The sequence below is a fragment of the Danio rerio genome, chromosome 8, assembly GCF_049306965.1.
Source record: "Danio rerio strain Tuebingen ecotype United States chromosome 8, GRCz12tu, whole genome shotgun sequence".
Taxonomy (NCBI): Eukaryota; Metazoa; Chordata; class Actinopteri; order Cypriniformes; family Danionidae; genus Danio; species Danio rerio.
In genome coordinates, this window is record NC_133183.1 from 1102239 (window position 1) to 1115379 (window position 13141).

The 13141-nt window shown below is 38.1% G+C and overlaps 1 protein-coding gene across 2 annotated transcripts in view; it reads left to right on the plus strand.

The window, feature by feature from the left end:
• ark2cb (arkadia (RNF111) C-terminal like ring finger ubiquitin ligase 2Cb) overlaps positions 1-13141 on the plus strand; it is a 34967-nt gene that overhangs the window by 829 nt on the left and 20997 nt on the right. The gene's annotated exons all lie outside the window — the stretch shown is intronic.

The following is a 13141-nucleotide window of genomic DNA, read 5'->3' on the forward strand; positions in this document are numbered from 1 at the left end:
GTTTGATTTCATGTGCTTTATTTCTGTTCTTATCTCCTGTCTCATAGTCTATGGAGGCTGAATCTACATTCTGCATTATCAGATCATTGTGTTTTAATGATCATCTGTGTTCTGATCCCTCCTCATTTCCTATTTCCATCAGAAGACGACAAACATCTGCTCCCTTCCTGAGAACAAACAAACAAACAAACAAACAAGCGCACACTAAACTAGAGCTAACACACACACACGCGCGCGCACACACACATTTAGACTGTCTCTATGTAAAGTGCTGTAGTTTAACCCACATCTTTAGCTCTAGAAGAGTGACTCATGTATGTCCCATCCAGCTTCGGTAGTCAACATGTATGTAAATTCCTGTAAAATGGATGCATTTTGTGCTTGGATGTTCACAGTCCTCTATCTGTCACCTGCTTCATTCATCGCCCTTCTGATTTTACACGATCATTCACAATCATGTCTGTAGATGTGGCTGGTTGGGTGGGGAAAAAGCAAAGAAACAACAGACAAATCCTAAAAACACACTTTGGAATTGGCCGCTGGCATCCAAAATTGCCCAAATTGACGTGGCACGGCGTCCAAAATGCCATCCATTTGGCAGGGATGTTGATTTTCCTGCACTGCTACTACTGAGATCCTCTATTAGAGCAATGCAAATGTCTATTGTTTGGTTGTGGTTTCTCTACCTTTTGTTCTGGTAATAGACTTCAGTGCATGAATCACATTATAATTATTATTATTATTTGGATTCTACATTGAATAGACTCCAATGTAATCTTTCTGTAGTAAAGATGTACCCTGCTGTACTGTAATGTGCTGTAGCCGATGCATCTGCTCATTGGATGTTGCTTTTGTTCTGTTAACCCTGTACTGAGCATGGTGGGCCTTGCTATTGGTCAATGTTGTTTTATTTGTTGCATGGACTTATTATTATTATGACACAAATCCACATATAAATATTTATATATACTAATATTTTTCAATAAAGAATATAGTGTTTTTCCTAACCTCCAGTGTGCTTCTTGCTGATTTCCATTTATTGTCTCCCCCCTCCACCTCCTCCCTCTGCTGTGACCGATAGACTGATTAATTTCCTGGCTTTTTGATTTGTCATCATGAGACCTCAATGAGTTGATCTGTGGTCATTTACGCTCGTGGTTGAGGCACTTGAAGGTGCAGTGTGCATCTACCACACACACACACACACACACACAATTCATTCCTCACGCTGCACCTTCAAGTCTCCTCACAGTAAATGATCCGGATGCAGTGTTAAACGTGGCCTTTTCTCTGTGGTGTGTCCAGGTATTCACACATTTCATCTCTGTGATTCAATCTTCTCCCACTGCACCCATCCAGAGCTGGGCACGTCCCATTGATCTCTCAGCACGTTATACATGATTTGAGCTTTCTGTGTTTTAGTTCCTTCATTCTGAGGTGCGCCGGTCTACAACGCAGAGCTGCGGTACATTCATTTCGTTTGGGTTTCTTTCTCATAATGACTATTGTAGATGGTTTTAAATTGGTGCTTTATCTGACAAGAAGCTTCATCACAACACACACTTTGTTTACAGTCGGATTTGCTGGATCTTTTAATCATGATGGCTGATCTCAGGCTAGTTTGGTTCTTCAAACAAGTTTGCGAATCAGATTTAAATATCTGAATGAGCTGATCTGAGTTGGCTGTGTGCTGTGCTTGTTGTGAAGGATCTATTGATCCTCCAGATCATGATCAGCAGCGCAGCGATTGGCTGACGGCACAGCAGCGTAATGACATCATCTGATTAATATTCAATTATCCATGTGAGCAAGATGACATCAAATTAGTAGTGAACAGTTTGGGAAATACAATGCTCAATAACTTTTCACATACATTTAAAGTCAGAGTTATTAGCCCCAATGTTTATTTTTCCCCTAATTTCTGTTTAACGGAGAGCAGATTTCTCCAACACATTTCTAATCATAATAGTGTTAATAACTCATCTCTAATAACTGATTTATTTTCTCTTTGTCATGATGACAGTGAATAATATTTGACTAGATATTCTTTGAGACACCAATATTCAGCTTAAAGTGACATGTAAAGGCTTCACTAGGGTAGTTAGGGGAACTAGGCAGGTTAGGGTAATTAGGCAAGTTATTGTATAACGATGGTTTGTTCTAGACTATTGAAAAATAAAGCTTAAAGGGGCTAATAATTGACCTTAAAATGGCTTTTAAAAGATTAAAAACTGCTTTTATTCTAGCCCAAATAAAACAAATAAGACTTTCTCCAGAAGAACAAATATTATCAGACATACTGTGAAAATGTCCTTGCTCTGTTAAACATCATTTAGGAAATATTAAAAAAAGAAAAAAAAATTCAAAAGGGGCGAACAATTCTGACTTTACGTGTTTGTTGTGGGCAGTGTTTAGCTATTTATTTTGTCTTTAAGAGCAGGTTTTCTTTCTGATAGTGTTCAAGTGTCTTAATCCTGCAGCGTGAGGCATAATTTAAACTGATATTGCATCAAAAAAAAAAAAAAAAAAATTGAAATGGGAAAAGTGTCTGCTATTTTTGGCAAAGCATCATATCACTGCCATATAAGCTGTTAAACCGTGTGCATGTCTCCCTTAAATATTGGCCATGTCTATTGTCAGAAATGGTACTAAAACTGGGTTGGTACCTTTTAAAAGTACAGGTAAAGTCAGAATTATTCACCCCCCTTTTTTTCCTTTTTAAATATTTCCCAAATGATGTTTTTTCAGGGCAAGGACATTTTCACAGTATGTCTGATAATATTTGTTCTTCTGGAGAAAGTCTTATTTGTTTTATTTCGGCTAGAATAAAAGCAGTTTTTAATCTTTTAAACAGCATTTTAAGGTAAAAATTTTTAGCCCCTTTAAGCTAAATATATTTTTCGATAGTCTACAGAAAAAACCATCGTTATACAATAACTTGACTTATTACCCTAACCTGCCTAGTTTACCTAATTAACCTAGTTAATCCCTTAAATGTCCCTTTAAGCTGTATAAGTGTCTTGAAGAATATCTAGTCAAACATTATGTGCTGTCATTATGACAAAGAGAAAATAAATCAGTTATTAGAGATGAGTTATTAACACTATTATGATTTGAAATGTATTGAAAAAAAAACTTCTCTCCGTTAAACAGAAAGTGAGTAAAAAGTAAACGGGGCTAATAATTCTGACCTCAACTCAACTGTACATCTTTGAATCTAAAAAGTCCATATTGGTATGTTAGAATTAGCCTATTGACCTACATAGTCACAAAAAAAATTACACTTCCATAAGTTTAGTAAATCCTTTGCTTGAAATGGATCTAATCCTGTTTATATGAAATAAGCAGCTGATCTCCCGAGCAGGTTTGAGCTCAAGACCTGTTGCTACACTGTAAAACCCAAAAAGTTAAGGTAACTCAAACCGTTTGAGGAAACCTATTGCAGCAAACCATTTAAGTTCAAAAACTAATCCTAATGAGTACTGTGAACTTAATTTATTTGAGCAAATGAAGCAATCTGAGCACAGTGAAACCCAATAAATAAAGAGAACTCAAACCAACTAAGAACTGTAGAACTCGATAAGTTAAGGCAACTCAAAACATTTGAGGAAACGGATTGCTACAAACCATTTGAGTTAAACTAATCTTCAAATATGAGTGATGTGAACTTAATCCATTTAAGTTGAAGTAATAAGGTGTTTAAATAACTCCTTACCTTCAACACTGAGTTCAAAACTCTTTTTCAAATGTCAGTCAATTTTGAGTTGACTGCACTCATTTGATGAAGTTGACTGTGGGGTTTTACAGTGTATGACACCTCTCGGATGAGTTTTGAAGAATGAAATGATCCTGGATTGTGTGAAATGGCCAACAGCTCTCAACATTTTCAGGATTCCCATAAAGTATACAATTATTCCTTAACCAAAAAAAAAAAAAAAGAAAATTAAAGAGGTTCTATCAAGAATACTGCCTTTATTGTACACTCTCAGAAATTGTACTAAACTGGACTGGTACATTTTCAAAGTGCATTTGTACCTTAAAGGTCCACATTGGTCTCCTTCAAGTATATTATGACTATTTATTAATAGTATACTAGTATATATTAGTTAATATTGTGTTAATAATAGTTAATAAAGTGTTTTATTTGAACTCCTTGAAAATGTAACACACTGATGAGATTATTGTTTAATTAATTTGAAAATTAGATGTGCTTTTTTTATCTGATTTTTAATCTTCTGAAATTATATTGCAATTATTAAAGGGGTAGTTCACCCAAAATTATTTATTTAAATCCATGATCAAGTGATTCCAAACCTATAAGAGTTTCTTTATTCTGTTGAACACAAAAGAAGATATTTTGAAGAAAGTTGAAACGTGTAACCACTGACTTCCATTGCAGGAAAAAACAAATACAATGGAAGTCAATGGTTACAGGTTTGAACTTGGTTCAAATTATCTTCTTTTTGTTAAATTGAAAAAAAAAAAAACCTCAAACCTCAAGTAAAAGGAAAGAAAATGAGAATTTTCATTTTTGGGCGAACTATTCTAAGAAATATAAGAAAATATAATATGAGGGAAAAAATCAGCAGCTGGTCCAGCATCACCCTTGTTTTTAATGACGCCATCTAATCCTGTTTATAAATGAGCCTGATCTGAGCCGGTTTGAGCTTACACACTTTTTGCTATGACAACAACTCCTGGATGAGTTTAGAAGAACCAAAATATCCTAATAATTATTAATCAAATCCAGATAATTGAGTAATCCAGATATGAAGAATGCCCCTCTAGGGTCTGCTCTTCATACAGTTAGCTGCGTTTGTTAGACAGTTTGACATGATCCTGGATATTTTGGACAATATTCCAGGTTTGTGCATATATTTAATTAACAGCTTATGATGGAACATGCCTACAGTCATTTCGCTCAAATGCCTGATAATTGAATATAAATTGGATGATGTCATTAAACTATCAGCCAATCACTGCACAGCTGATTAAAGAGGGATAGATCTGTCCTTCACAACAAGGCTTCGATCTCAGCTCAGTTCATCCAGATACTTCAATCTGATTCGCACAAATGTTTGAAGAACTAAATTAGGCAGAGATCAGTTATCACGATTAAAAGATCCAGAATCCAGCAAATCATCTGAAATTGTTGAAGCTAGATACAAAAACTGGACCCCGAAATGGAGTTTTCATCAATCTGATCACAACAGTTTACAGATGTAAATAATATGTAGAATTTTGAGCGTATCCCATTTAGATCTCTTCCAAAAATGCTTTTCTTACTTAAAGTTGTTGTGTTTTTAGTCCAAATATCCACAAATTCTTAAATCAAGAAGCATTTTCTAGACAAGCAGAAAATATTGTTTTGTTTTCAGAAACATTGAGTCAAAATGAAGAGAGTTTTTCTGTAAAACAAGCAAATAATCTGGCAGTGGAGTAAATAAAATACACTTGCTTCAAACTAAAAACCTTTGGCTTGTTTTAAAGGTGCGATATGTAAGCTTGACACCCTGTCAGTCTGACATGACATTTGGCATGACATTTATTGCCATACTACTGAAAGCAGCAGCAGATAGTTCAGCTCAGATCTGGACAATAGAATAAAGCGTCTGAAACTGAACTTCAGAACTGAGACTCAGTGCAAACCAACACATATCAGTGATACGGCATCTACATTTAATCATGTTCAAGAGCTTTAATATGTATTCATTAGACACGGGGTTACAATGTAACCCGCCCACCTAATGTTTATGCTCATAACATTTTTATTATTTGCTAAATAATAATCCATTTGGGGCGAGGCAGTGGCGCAGTAGGTAGTGCTGTCGCCTCACAGCAAGAAGGTCGCTGGGCCGCTGGTTCGAACCTCGGCTTAGTTGGTGTTTCTGTGTGGAGTTTGCATTTTCTCCCTGCCATTGCGTGGGTTTCCTCCGGGTCCTCCGGTTTTCCCCACAGTCAAAAGACATGCGGTACAGGTGAATTGGGTAGGCTAAATTGTCCGTAGTGTATGAGTGTGTGTGTGAATGTGTGTGTGGATGTTTCCCAGAGATGGGTTGCGGCTGGAAGGGCATCCCCTGCGTAAAAACCTGCTGGATAAGTTGGTGGTTCATTCCGCTGTGGCGACCCCGGATTAATAAAGGGACTAAGCCGACAAGAAAATGAATGAATGAATGATCCATTTGGAACTGAGTCTGCGTCATTTCGGAGTCTGCTACTGTCCACCCGAGGTCACATTTCAGTCACGGACGCACACTTTAAGAGCCTTCCTGACTGAATGAATGACTGAAATACGCTGTTTTCCACCAAGGCACCCCGGCGTGCTCAAATATAATTGGCTAAACTGACATTAGGCGGGTTAAATGACCAAAAGTACGACAGCCGTTCCGGCACGTAACGCACACGTTCACAGCAGAATATCTGTCTCCAGCATTGTTTCTCAGATAGACAAGAATGTTCACTGAGCATGTCTCTAAAATATCTGCACACATAATATAGTGTTATTATGCTTTAAGAGTCAAACACTTACATACAGCACCTTTAAGGATAAACTCACTTATTTTGACTTCTTTAACAGCCACAAAAGAAGTGCGAGTGAAATAATTAAATACAAAAAAACTGGAAAACATAAGAACCGCAGCTGGAAGTAGGGCCCGTTCATCTAACTTTTGTTAGGAATACAGTGAAGCATATCTAATTTGCTGAATGACATGCTAAAATATTAATAGTTACGTCCCGTCCTAAAGAGAAAATGCCAAAAGCCAGACTTTAACTTGAGTGTAAATCTTGCTTAATGAATCAACATTCCCATGTCAGGTCATAATGCAGCATGCTCCTGCTAACTGCATGCTTTTCCTTCTGAATGTCATTTTTGGCTATGGATTGAGTCGAAGGGTTAATCTTCATTCCACAGAGATGCTGAGATTGGAGTAAATCACTGTAAACATGATCCCAAGAAATGAAGAGTGTCCTACACGCCATCAACCAATCAGATTTTACACTTAACCCTTGTGTATTGTTCAGATTGACTCTCCTTTGGTGATGTTGGGGCTGTTTTTGCCCCGTTGACTTCCATTATAATCTCATGTATAGATAGCAAAGCCATGACAGCAGATTATCCAGCATTCTTGATTGCTGCTGGTTTCCCCTTTTGGGAAAAGGGACAATCTGTCATTTTTACTGTTGATCAATAATTGGCAGCATTAACCCTTCAGAAAGACCTCTTTAGAGTTTACAGCAGATTATAGTGTGTTTGTGTGTGTGTATGTGTGTGTGTGCAGAAATACGCTTACTGTGTTTACTAGGTTCTGAGGGGCTTATTTTGAGTTTCTCGGACATATCAAAGACCATATCATAGCAAATAACATAACAAAGTCATATGATAGTCATAACAGCGCACTGCAAGACGGGGGCGCAAGATGAAGAGGGCGTAACTTGTAGAAAGTTACCGAGGCGTAATTTGCAGTTATCAAGATCCTATTGAGCCAAGATGTTGGGATGTTGAAAGATGCTTTAGGAAAGATGGCGGAAATACCAAAGAACATTTTCACCAAATGTTTTCATGAGTTTTCTTCAAATTTATCTACAACCAAGTCATTTGATGGATTATTATATTCATTAGGTGTAGACGTTAATAACTGATGGTTGGGTTTAGGGTTGGGGAGGTGTAGATGTTACTGATTTACAGCACCATCTTGCTGACAACAAAGTTTTAACATGGCTGTATTGACCTTATTCTAAAATGCGGAAGTGCGCCTGTTTTCGCGATTGTCTTAGAACTTCCGTTTCAGTCGCCTATGGGAGAAATGACAAGGAATAATAAACGGCAAAAAACGGTCAAACTACTTGCTCTACAAACAAATGTTTGCATGACTATACAGACCAAGTAGAATAATATAGCAAGGAAATATCAGTTTGCAACATCAAACAGTGAAACGAGCAGTTTTTAATGTCTAAAAATGAATGGAAGTAAATGAGACCGGAAGTGTCGTGCCAAAAAGATTCAAATGGCAGCGCCCGCTCGTCTGCGGAGAATAAGGTCAATAATTTCAAGTTGTGTATCGAATGGCTCGTTTCCACTGACTGGTACAGTACAGTATGGTTTGGGTCGGTATGGTTCACCTTTATCAGGCTTGTGTTTCCACTACCAAGGGTAGCCTTTTGGTGGGCGTGGTGTAAGACAGAAAGTCAAAGTCGACATCATGCTGGCTCGAATAACTGTCTACAGTAAAGCTGTACGGGTTGCTTACATTTAATATGAGCAGCACTTCTCACAAAACAGATGCTTTATTCACAAATACTTGTTTGAAAATGTTTATTACTAACTCTTCTATGAACAGGATTTAATTATAACTGCAGATCAATGACAGTGCAAAATAGGCCACTGTAACGTCTGTAATTATATAAAATAAATATATAAATGAACATATATGAACACACCCAGCCCCTTACAGTCTCCCATATATTATTAATTACAGAAAAACTACACACAGCAGACATTTAGTACTTATTTGAGTTCAAAAACACACGCAATATAGCCCACAGTCAGCGCAAACCTCTCATCTGTGTCTGTGATCTCCAGCAGCACATGTCAGCTCTGTTAGAGAGTCATTCTGTCATTCCCAGTTCAGAATAGTCCAAGGGTGATGATAATCATGGCAGTGTGTTCATGATTCAGGTTGCTAAAACAATTTTGCTCCTGAGTGTTGTCGGGCTTCTCCTTTTATTCCTGCTTTACTTTCGCACTTGTACTTTTCTTTCTGAATGGATCAGATGACGAAGACACTTCAAAAATCACGCACACGTTATTATCATCAGCTCAAGAAGTTCGTTATGTCGAATATAGAAGCGATCACTTACCGTATTAGATCAGATACTACTCGCACTTTTAGACGGGCTCATAAAACAAAAACAGCACACGGCAGATTTTTCTTTTTGGCTTTGTGTCTGTTCATCAAGACGACGACAAGGTTTGTTTGAGCTCGGGTCATCCATTGCTCGTTATTATATGCATATAGTATTTCATGTAATCTCTCGGCTGTGTATTAGAACATGGCAGATCCTTTGTTTTCATTCTGTCTAGCTCCACGAGCTTGTGACGTATCTCTGTAACCAATCAGCGTTTAGCTGCACGTGTAGCTCCACCTTTTGGTACCCTTTTCTTGTTTTTGGTACCATTTTGCAAGGGTGCTGAAAAAGTGGCACGGTACGGTTTGATTTGGTACGCTTATTGACAGTGGAAACGGCCATAAAAGCGTACCAAACCGAATCGCACCGTACCATTCAGTGGAAACGGGCCATAACGAACTACGTTACGCCCCTAAAGCCTAGTTTATACTTCTGCATCAAGTGACCGACGTAACCCACGGCGCATGCAACGTGCGTAGCTGTGCATTTATACTTGTGCGCGCTGTCTCTGTTGGTCTGCATTTACACTTCCGAAGCACTAGTTGGCAGTGAGGTGTAAATGTTCTTCTGTGTCGAGTTTCTTAGCTGTTGTTTTTTTTTTCTGAATGATTCCTGAATGTACAAGTGGCTCAAACTCGCTCATTTTGAGGCAGGAACGTGCAACAACTTTAACTATGAGGTAAACACAAAACAAAACTTTCCATCCAGATCTCCTTCATGGGACTTCACACTTGTAAACACTCACTCCATCGGGCTCGCGCGGCTATCGGTCCCGCCCAGACTTATCAGCGCTACCAAGCCGACTAATCACAGAGCTTGCGTTGCGACGTGTAGTTACATTTTTTGAGAGGTGCGCGTCAGTGACGCCGATGGCCACGGCGTAGGGCTATGCGTCAACACGTAGCATCAAGTGCACTTGACGCAGAAGTATAAATCTGCCTTAAGGCCTCTTCATGTTACACCCCTGTCTTGCGCTCTGCAGACAGACCCTACTCGAACTAAGCAGCTTAGGGCCCTGCTGCCACTAGGGGGCCCCCACAACCCACTAATGGTGCGAGCTGTTTCCTTGCTGAAATCGTTATTTGCATTTCACAAATGATCTTCATTGACAGTGCTCTAGTACCTAAATATTTATACATTTTCAGTGAAAAGAAAAAAAAAATCATGATTTTTTAAAACTTAAAATTGTTCTAATGTAAAGGTCATGTGATCAACAGCCAGGAAACTCGCAGCACTTCATTTCTCAGATGCGTTCTGTGTTCTCATGGTCCGAGTTTGTTCTACCAAGGTAACCTGTGTGACCGAGCGGTCACCACAAGAACGCGAATCTGTGCACAGACACAGCAATGGCCTTTGAGTCATCGCCTGCCCCATTACTGTATATACCTAATTTATTTTGGAAATTGGACTGCAAAAATATCATGAAACTAACGCTATTCTGCAGGCGTAGAAAAACGGAGGGGAAAATTGACGATGAGAAGAGTCAAGCACAAAATCATTTTGATGGTAAAGACATGACGTTCATCAAAAGTAGGCAATTACAGATCAATAAACGTCGTCAACGTTTTACATGTCGGTAATATTTTTCCTGAGACATGTTTCCCTGCATCTCAGATGTAACAAACAGGGAAGGAGACTGGGGAATAATAAAGTTTGTGTTTGAGTATCAACATTAACAAAGTATTTGTTGCTCCCCTTTTTCTTATGAAATTTATATTCATATTTTTCATATTTACTTTATAAAATTTGCTTATTGGGTTATTTTTTATGGGTCAACCTTTGCATTAATGTTAATTGGTTTTTAATGAGTTCAGAATCAATACTACAGAGTAATGATCTTCAATATGTTTGCTAAATTAATAGAATATGCTTTAAACAGGTGGTCCAGATAGTATTTTTAAGGCTTGGTTGTGTTTATGGGGTGCAAAGCAATGTGTGCTCATGCTTCACTTGTAGAAAATCACCTTATTTTTCATATATCTTTTTAGAAATAAAGCTACTTACAGCTACTTAGCTAAGATGAAAACGACTGTCATATTTCCTAGTTCCTCTGAAAGCTCGCCCTCAAGAGGCTCTGATTGGTCAGCTAACATAATGTGCAGATCGTTAAGGACGTTTAATAGATAATAAATGATCAGCAGATGTTACGTCAAGAAAGGTTTTTATGAAGATGTGTGGAAAAATTTGGTTCCTAGCAAGGCAAGCTGATCTGTTGGATGTTCTTTCTTTAAAAATTATTGACAGGAGCTTGCATTCAACCCCACTTTGATTATGATTCCTCATTTTGGTATAGTAGCTGCTCACAGAGTATGGAGGAAAAGCTGCAAAAAGGCACTAAACAAATGAGTAAGAATAATTTTACAAATTCATCCAAGAGCACATTTGCACAAAGAGCTTTTTAAAGAATTAGACATGTGAACTGTTAGTAAAAGAGTGTGTTTTTTAAAACTGCAAATGGTGAGTAAAGTGTTTAATAATGTGTACTATTTTCAAATGGTAAGGCGACACCATTTATACAGTACTAGGGGTTGGGATTTTAATATTTGCTTATTTAAATGTAGAAGTCTAGCAGGGGGAAATATGTCTTATATACAAGTGCAATCATGTGAAACAAATGACCAAAACCGATCAAAGAAATAAAAGAATTAAAGAGCTTCAAATAAGCGATTAAAAGATGGTTGTTTGATGAGGATAATTAGTTTGTATGGTGGATGATGATGTTTTATTTTTATTCATTCATTCATTCATTTTTTTGTCGGCTTTATTTATCCAGGGTTGCCACAGCGGAATGAACCAACTTATCCAGCACATTTTTACACAGCGGATGCTCTTTCAGCCACAAATCTCTGGAAAACATCCACACACACATTCACACACTACGGACAATTTAGCCAACCCAATTTACCTGTACTGCATGTCCTTGGACTGTTAGGGAAACCGGAGGCAAACCCACACGAACGTAGGGAGACCATGCAAACTCCACACAGAAATGCCAGCTGAGCCGAGGCTCGAAACTGCGATCCAGGGACCTTCTTGCCGTAAGGCGACAGCACTACCTACTGCGCCACTGCTTCGCCATTTTATTTTTATGTGTTATTGTATTGTGAATAGTGTGCCGAAGGGCATCCGCTGTGTAAAACGGGCTGGATAAATTGGTGGTTCATTCCGCTGTGGCAACCCCTGATAAATAGAGATGAGGAATTGAGAAATGAATGAATGAATGAAGGATTAAATGTATCTGTGAATAATTTAGTTCCTGTTTTAAAATGTGGAGGCGCTGTTTGCTTTATGCATCATCTGTTTTTTAAAGCCATACTTTGTTTTATTTAACAGCGAGGACCACAATATAAACAAGCCCAGGGCTTCATTGTGTTTTTATCCTCTACAGTTTTTTATTTCAAAATGTATGGGATACTTGTATTTTTGTACAGCTTGTCTAAAATCAGTCAAAGGAAAATTCAATTCAATCAGCATTACATCACCAGATAGTGTCTCTGTCATAAGATTACAGCGCCTCTGGCCACGCCCCTTTAGGGTGTATGACATCATTAGCCCGGATGTATTTTTTTGTAGTCCCCAAACTTCGTTTGTTGTAGGCTTTGCTAAGCTAAGTCTGCAAAAGCCAAATTCTCTCTTTGCATTCAACTTTTAGCGAATTACACTCAGAGATTCTGAGAGATGCTGTTTATGTTCACACAGCTACATTACACATCAGCTACAGTTGAACATATGATATCGTAGTGGACCACCTCTTTAAACACTCCAGAAGGATGCTAAGGAATCACTGGTCCCTTTATTAAAACCTGTTTAATTCTTCATTTTTGAAGCTGATAGTTGACAAAAATTGCGCAGTTTTAAAATGTCCAAATCATTCAGACAGTTGTTAAGTAGAAGAATTTAGGCTTTACTTTTCTGTTTCATTGATTGTATTTAATAAGCAATATTATCATCGTGGGCCGGCAATGATGCACTTTTTAGAGCAAGGAAGGAGCCCAAAATGATTCTGCTTAGGGCCCCCAAATGTACAGGACCGGTACCTCACACACACACACACACACACACACACACACACACACACACACACACACACACACACAAACTATATGTATACTGTTATATAAAAGGCAGAAACAAGGCACTTTAACAGATAAAACAGGTAAAATTGTGCTTCTTAATCCCAACAGAGAACATCAGCAACAATCCAGAATGCATGATTATACACTGGCTTAGCTAT